Raw genomic sequence first — 9,359 nt, 5'->3', positions numbered from 1 at the left:
ATGGATGTTTGGAAAGAGATCGATTTGATTCGGTACTTATATTTTTCTCATAGTCAATGTCATTTTTCGCTTGCCTCATGAAACTTCATGAACGATTCTTAACTCTAAATACGATTTCATTCTTTAAGTTTTTGAAATATATATACATATGCAAACATGAACATAAAATGATCAAGATACATTGATATTGAACTTTCAAAGGATACGGAAGAAAGGTTACAAGAGAGGGGTAGGGTAAATTATAAAAAGAAATGGGCATAAAGTTTGAAGCATGTATAAACAAAATGTACGAGGGGAAAAGTTTGGATGAATCATCAGAGAACCATACATGACAAATGTCTGGTTTGAAGGATAAGATCCATACACGAAACTTCCAAGGAATGATAAAAAGAGTATTTAGATGGAGCCCATTTTGAGGGGTTCTTCTTTTCCGCAGCTACAGTTTGATGTTTGCTTGTGAAATAATTACAAGTGAATGCTACATGTCCTATTTATTGATGCAGCACTAGCTTCCCCATGTCTGGACAAAACAATACCATGTAATCTGTGGGAGAAAATTTTAAGAAACTTGACATCAGGAGACAGCCCCTATTGAGGATAAGTTTTCTCCTGAATTGATAACAACATTTCACAATATTGAACCATTATTGCCTAAAATCATTGCAAAAGATTAGGGCCTTTTTTCTTTTTGTGTTTTTAATTTTTAGAATCATTATCCTAACTCTTTTGCCTGTTTTTAAGTATTGAACCTTATAATCATTTCGTTTGTTATGAAATTAGTTTAAAAAACAATAAAGATAAGATCTAAATAAATAAAAAAAATATAAAAATTTACGTGATTTAACATTTTACGTACTTCCACGTATTAAGGAACAATAAAAATCTCTATAAATGGTTTTCCAAATCATCTCTCAATAATTTCATAAGAATGCTCATTCATACCATCTTTAACTCTGTTTAGAGCAAAACGTAGGGTTACAAGGTGTTTTCTCTTCCAAAGACACTACTCACTTGAGCCATTTTATAATACCAAAATTCAAAATAAGATGAAATTATGACTTAATAATATAAAACAAAAAGTTTAAAACTCAACATTATACGTAGATAAAAATTCTAATCAAATAAGATTTAAAATTTCATATATATTAGATTAATTTCGTGATTACGAAAATAAGAAGAGTAAATACATGTACCAAATAGTATGATTCCATTTAAGTGACACGAGCAACGTTTGCAAAAGCTAGAAGGACTCTTTTTGAAGCAAAAATTGGAGAAAGGAGATGGGGCATAACTTTTGACTAAAGGTGTTGGTAGCAGCATTGCCTTGCCATGTGGGAATGATATTATTTGAGTGGTGGCTCGTGCAAATCAATTCAAAAAAAATACTCATAGGCATGTAGAATCTCTTTGTTTTCATTTTCCGCCCCTCGTGGGGAGGACAACTGTTGCCTTATCTACGCCACAGACCCAACTACCACACATCACTTATCTATCAACTCATGTATGGGCAAATCTATATAACACAATTAGAGCGGACCCATCTACCATGGGACACAATGTATTATATGTATAAAGGGGTTCAAGAGAGATAGTATTTCAATTTTCTACCAGTCAAGTCAAATTTAGTTTAGGTGTTGTTACCATCTCCTTTAAAACAAATAAGATTAGATTGTGGAATAATGCCTTTTAAGAAAAATTTAAATTATTTAAAAAAATTTAAATAAATTTTTATTTTTTATTATATTTAATTAAATCTTTATATTTTTATTTTGATTCAAATAAATCTTTATGATTATAATTAGTCTTTTTATGTCACATGGTGATGATATGACACTGATATAAAATTAACATGATGTTGACATCAAGACTAATTTAGAAATTTTTCTGAGTGGTGTCATTACTAATAATTAAAATGTTTTTCCTCAATCCAATCTGTCTGAAGAATACTTAGACCAAATTTAGCACGACTTTGCTTGGAGGATTTTTGAGTACTATTATGAGTACAATTATGTAATTGTTGCACAAAACTTGAGTTCTGTGAGACAATTTCTTATATTTTAAAATATCTTTTCATGACATATTTATCTAAAAACTTGTTAAAAATTACTACTTATTTATTATTAGCATAAATTAAAATATTAAAATTAAATAAAATATGATCTTGCATAGCAAATGGTTCAATAACTAACAATTTGACATATTTGTATTCATTGATCAAAATCAAGTATAAGTATCCACAAACCACATAAAGCTGAATACAAAAATAAAATATTCAAACAATATATCCACAAAATAAATTAAAAAAGAAATACTCAGATATTATTTGATATGCAATACTATTTTTTATTAACTAGACTCTGTTTGGGTTTCAAACTATCAAATTAATAAAAAATTATTTAGACATGAAGTATTTAAAAACTTAATTTTGATTAAAAATTACTTGTAATTGAAGTTTAAATGAGTTGTTTTGAGAGGGCGAACCAAGAAGACGAAGGATTTGAATTTTTGGATAGAGAAAGTAGTTTAGGTTTTAACTTTTTTAATAAAATCTTAAATTATAAAAAAAATTTTATCTTTCTATGTAGTGTTTAAATATTAATATATAAATTACTTTTACTTGAAGCCTTTGACCCCATTCTGTATAAAATTGTCAAAAAAATAGTGAGTTCATTAATATATTAACTACACAAAACCCAAATAAATAGTATAACAACTACTTTCAATAAAAAAAAATAGTATAACAAGTAAAACTTTTTAGGAAGTGAGTGGTGTCATGTGACACCACTTATTTCAACAGGTGTGGATCTAAAATTTTTTTTAAGTGGTGTCATAACTAAAATAATAATAATTAAATAAAATTTCCTCAATCCAATATCTTTTGGGAGAGTATTTAGATCAAATTCAACATGACTTTACTTAGAAGATTGTTAAGTACCATCATTAGTAGAATTACGTTATGTCTTGAGTCTTGTAAGATAATTTCTTGTATTTTAAAGTATCTTTCATGACTTATTTATCCAAAAACTTGTTAAAATTACTATTCATTTCTCATTGGCATAAACTATAATATTAGAATTGAATAAAATATGATTTTACCTAACAAATTATTAGGTTCAACAATTAACAATTTAGCAAATTTCTATTCGTTGATCTGAACTAAGTATAAGCGTCCAAAAATAACATAGAGTTAAATACAAAAATCAAATAATCAAATAATATACCTATAAAATAACTCAAAACAAAGACTCATAATTTCAAGATATTATATAACATGCAAAACTATTTCTCTTAGTTAAATTTTGTTTGAGTTTTAAACTATTAAATTAATCAATAAATATTTAGACATAAAGTATTTAAAAACTTAATTTGGGTTGAAAATTACTTATAATTAAAGCCTAGATGAGTTGTTTTGAGAGAGTGAAAAATGTAGCCAAGCATTGACAAGAGGAAGCGTCACTATAGGTCTCAAAAGTAGGATTTGAATTTTTGGAGAATGAGGAAGAGAGTAGTTTAGGTTTTGACTTATTTAATAAAAACTTAAACTATATAAGGAAATTTTTGTATCTTTTAGTATTTAAATATTAGTATATAAATTACTTTTTGATAAATTTACTTGGAGTTTTTGACCCCACTTCTTACAAAATTATAAAAATATTAATGGGTTTATTAGTGTCATTAACTATATAAAACTCTAGATAAGTAATATACTTGTATTGATTTTTAACAATTGAGTGGAGTCATCTGACACCATTCCTACAAAGTTAGGTCTGCCCATGCACTTCGACGTGTGTCCGCCCTTTGGTTGACGTGGAGAGTGAAATGTCATATAAGCGTGCCATCATTCCACATTATTATATCATGTCACTATCCACTATGACATATTAATATATCACGTCAACATTGCATGGTATAAAATAATAAGTGACATTTTAACTAATAACAATTAAACAACTGTTAGATATATGAGTTTATTTGATTCAAAATAAAAATATAAGAGTTTGATTAAACATAATAAAAGAATAAAGGTTTACTTAAATTTTCCTAAATAATTCATGAACTTTTTTAGATATTAATGTTACCCTTTTAAATTTTTTATAATTTATTAAATTTTTTTACATATTTATCATAAGTTAATATATTCTAATCTTGGTTTGTGGTAGGCCGGTAGAACAAGTGAGTGACCAATTTCAATAGGTTGTCAATCAAAAAGATCAAGGAGTGACCAAAGGGATGATGTGGATGTGTTTTCTATTCAAGAAAGTGTCCATGTAAGTAAAGGGAAAACATCACATGTGATGTAGAACAACACATTTGTGGAATTGTACTATGTATTGTTTAATAGGTGTCTTATTGTTTTGTACATATTTATATGAACATTTTGTATTGTCATTGATATTATGCTGCCAATTTAATGAATGTTTACAGCACTTAGAAAAATAGTGTTGTGCAATTTTGTTACAAGACATGTCATGTCTTTTAATTGTTGTTATACGAGGTGCTAAAAACATTGTTACACACCATGTGAAATTGTTTTTTTGAATAAGGTAGTTCAAAAAAATGTTGTTACACTATATGCTAAAAAAGTTGTTCCACGTAATTTTTAAAAAAAGTTGTTACATGCATCGATGAAAATAACTCGTTACACTCTATGTTTAAAAAAATGTTATTGCATGAGTTATTAAAAAAAAAAAACATGCCATTTTCAAAAAATGTTGTTACACAACATGATAAAAAAATTGTCAGCATGCCATGATGCAAGAAGTTATTAGATGGCATGTTAAGAAAATGTTATTACATAGCATTTTAAAGAAAAAAGTTGTTACACACAATGTTGAAAAGTTGTTGGCAATGTTCAAAATATCAATGTTATACACCATATTTAAAATAATGTTGTTTAGGGCCATGTTTAGAATAACGTTTGGAAACAAGTATTTGTAATAAGTGACGTTTAAAAAATTCTAGTTAACGATTAGTGGGGAAAAAATATTAGAACATGACATGGTGCAAGCTGTTTCATGCCACTTTGAGAAAATATTTTTGTTACACGTCATATTCGAAATATTTATTATATGCAATGGTAAAAAATATCAGTGTTACACATGATGTTCGAAAAAAATGTTAGAGTGATTGTTAAAAAATCTTGAATTAAAATAAATGTTAGGAAAAGGTGTAGTCATTTAATTCTTTTCAACAATATGGTTTAGGACTCTGTATAAGACCTTATAACAATTCCTAAATTAAAATACTGAGGGTAAGGCAAATAGAAGTCCATAAGATAAGAAACACTCCTAACACAGAAAAGTTGCTCACAAATTCCTAATTCATAAAGCTCAGAATAATGAAGAATCGGAAGAGGCAGAAGGGATCGGTAAAACTTGAGGATGATCTCATGATTGGGATATTGGCTAGACTTCTTCCAAGAACTATTGTGCGATTTTGATGCTTGTTGAAATCCTGTAACACTTTACTTAGAAGTTCTTATTTCATCGGAATGCATCTAAATAAATCCAATGATATGCAACAACTTTGTCTATGTTCTAAGTTTTCTCTTCAATCAAGGAGCTTGAAATCATATAAGAAAACAACATTGAATCTTGATTTTCCCTAACATGTCTTGAGAAAAAGCATTCTTCAAGACATTATCTTGTACTTTTATGTTCTTGTAATGGCTAGTTATGCGTAGCTGTGCTAAGGGAAACTTTTATTATATGGAATCCAAGTATAAGAGAGTATAAGAAACTATCCTTCCTTTGCCCTTTCACTTAGACGTTATTTGTTATGATTTGATGGGCACTTTTGAATTTGGGTATGATCAGTCGACTAAAGAGTACAAACCCATTGTTAATATTGTTCATAAGGTAGATTTATATTTATCAGAAGTCCTCGTTGATATCTATTCACTGAAATCTAATACTTAGAGAAGAATGGAAAGCTTTTTTCATACGATAACCTTCTTTCATTATAATTCAATTTCAAGGATTCTTCATGATGGGATCGTTTATTGGAATATAACACGCAAATTGAGTCGTGGGGTTCATGAAGTTAAAAATTCATGTTTCAAAATTCTTGGATTTCATCTAACATCTAACGAGTTTGTAGTAATCAAAACAATTAATGATGCAAAACAGAGATGTGAACATAATGTTACATTGTTGGTGATTGAAGGATGCCCAAGTTTTGCTCAAAATCTTGATGGAAATAGCATTAAGATTTGGAAATTGGAAAAGGATAAAATGAAACAGAGTTGGATAGGGTTCATGACAAGTATGACTTTTTCCCCATCACGTTGAACTTCACATTTGGTGCCAATATGAATTTTAGAAAGTCAAGCGAACTAGAATTGTATGATCCGGTGAAAGACACATTTACAGGACTAAATGTTTATCATATAAGGTAATGTTATGGATCAATAATATACATGGAGAGTTTGTTTTCACCAAAATCTTATGGCTTGTGATAATTGACATCTTTTCAGAATTTACTTTGATAGATTTTTGGTTTTGTCAATTGAAGATAATTTTATACACTTTACTTGTTTATGGATAAATGGGTTTATGTTATAGATATTTGTGTACTTATCAAATGTTTTCTTTGATGTGAACAATTTAGATTCTTCTGATTTGGGTTTAGGGTGATTGAGAAAACATGTGAGTTGTTGTTACTAATGACTACATGTCATTGATAGTACGATGAATTGAAAAAATGTGCCACTCTTGATTGACCTCATACTTAATGAAATACAATTGTCGTGGTTGTATCTAGTTTGAAGCCATTCAATGAAATGGAAGTGTTTTATGCTTAATTTTAGCCATGGGTATACAAAATGCTCAAACATGAATTAATGTTTTTTAAGAAAATACCCAATCGGCTTGTGGCTAAACAGAGTGTTATAATAATTGCTATGTTGTTAGTTATAGGATTAATTAGAATTGGAAATAAAAATAATACAATGGATAGCATGGCAAAATCCTTTTATTTTCGATTAGTTGTGTTTGTTGAAAAAGTGAAATGATAAATTATGGTGCCACATTGTGCCAACTCATTATGGATAAAAGAAACTATGTGCATACAAACTTTGTCTTCCTTATTAGAGATCAACTATTGATTGTTACATGCCATGCATTAAAATGCAACTGTTACTACATGCCATGCTTTAGTAGCATAATGTGTTTATTTCACGGTAGTAACTAGAAGACATCTATTATTACACTTTATGTAAAAGATAAAGTAATATTACTCATACATGACATGTGTAAATATACATTGTTATTACATGCCATGCTTAAATGGATTGTTATTACACTTTATGCAGACATAGACATTATATAATTAATATGACGTGTAACAACATGTTTACAACATGGCATACATCAAATTACTTGATTTTGTAGTTATTTCCTCACCTATAATGATGAAAGACTTGGTTGCAAAAAATTTTTTTCACCCCTCAAAGATAAAGTGTTTTTGAAAATAACCCTCTCAATAATTTAATTAATTGTTTGGATCCAAGAATATATATGTTGAGACAAAATTATGGTTAATAAAATTTGCTCATTCACGTACACTCTTTAGCTGTAGGTTTAGGGTAATAAAAGTCCATCACAAACCTACACGACATTTAGGAAAAAACCTTCTCATATTACGAGGGAAGATATTTATGATTTTTTTTTTTACATTTACCATATTGATCGATGAAGTGGTTTAGGGTTTTGTTGGGTTTAGGGTATGGAGATAAAATGGGCATGGTGTGTAACAACGCTTGGGATTTCGCCAAATGCATGCATATTACGTGTACTGACTATTTTTCTTTAAGAATTACGTGTATCATTTTAGTAATTATAGTGTTTATTATTTAGCATATTATGAAGTTGAGGCATGGTGTGCAACAATAAATGAATTTTGGGTTGGCATGAAACAACTTAGTCATTACCCATGGTGTGCAACAACTAAGAATTTATAAATATTGTGCCTAAGAATATAAACTTTTTTGTACATCGCATTGAGCTTATTTGTGTTAATTGTTACTTGTGTCAAGCTTCCTCTACCTTGACTGTTGTTTATTACTGATGAGTTCAAGAAGGTCGGACAACTTGAAGTTTTGCTTATTTTTTTGAGCGATAAGCGGGTCTTCAACATCATCATTAACAGTTGGTTCAGCTCACTATGAACTACTTGTTTTGAGGGATCGAAGTTCCTACTCATAGCAATGGAGACATCAAGGAAGCGTAAGCCTTTTCGTTACAACTTATACGGATTTGCAAGAAACCATAAATCCTGTAGGAAAAGCTTTAGGCTGCTGTTAGTCAATAGTGTGGTCATTCCAAAAGCGGATGATGTGAAACTAGAAGTCCTTAAGGGTTACTTTTGCACAGCTCTCCTGGACAACAACATGCTTCACTAAATCAATGAGACCAACGAGTTAAGAACTCAGACAATATTGAACAATTTATGCCATAAACTAGTTTTTTGACATCCTCGCTTAGCTTTCACTCACACTATCCCTCGTAAATTAACAAACACAAGATCAACAAAGTCCTAAAACATTCAAGAAATTTTGTGATCATAAACAACCCCATAACACTATACAAAATAATCTAAGACATAATATTCTTCAATAATTAGTTACCTCTAGCCATTTTGAAACAACCACTTTTTCATTAGAGGTAATTAAGTATTCAAAAATAATCTGTGCACATCCTCATTAGGAGGAAATAATCCAAGATCTCTTTAATATCGAGTGATTCCATAGTACATTTGGCCATTACCATATGTTCAAATGTCTCAGAATTACTTTCGTCAACCACCTGGACATTACCATGAGAAAATGAAGCATGCGTACAATCAAAGAAGATAACGAAGGTCTCCATGACCCACATCAATAGTGAGAAGAAAATTTTGATAAAGAATATAGGGAGATATGAGGTGAAACATCTCTCAAGCAAAATCTCTATAGAAACAATCTATGAACAAAACTCAGAAGAGAAACTTGAAAAAGAAAGCTAAAAAGAAAGCAATTTGAGAAATTATTTTTGCACTGAATTGACTTATTCTCTAATGGTTTTCTATTTATAAAGGAAAGTTAACCTTATAAAAAAGTGTTTAATTGAAAATTTTGAACCTTCCCACTTCTCAGCCTGATGCATTTAAAGGATGAGGTTGTTTTGGCATAAAAAATGATCAAACCTATACCTGTAATTTGAAAAGGCATTCAATCAATTCCATCGGCAAAAAGAGTCCTTTCAAAACAGATGGATTATTGTAGCACTTATTTCAATTTGATCATAGAGTTATGTGGGCTTAATTTGGATAGTAATTTAGCTTAGTTTTTGTAATAATACATAGAAATTAGTAAATTTTAT

The sequence above is a fragment of the Theobroma umbraticum genome, unplaced genomic scaffold (genome assembly GCF_002168275.2).
Source record: "Theobroma umbraticum cultivar Fairchild unplaced genomic scaffold, ASM216827v3 scaffold_228.0, whole genome shotgun sequence".
Classification (NCBI taxonomy): Eukaryota; Viridiplantae; Streptophyta; class Magnoliopsida; order Malvales; family Malvaceae; genus Theobroma; species Theobroma umbraticum.
The sequence above is the reverse complement of the archived record's forward strand: the minus strand, read 5'-3'. Positions refer to the sequence as shown.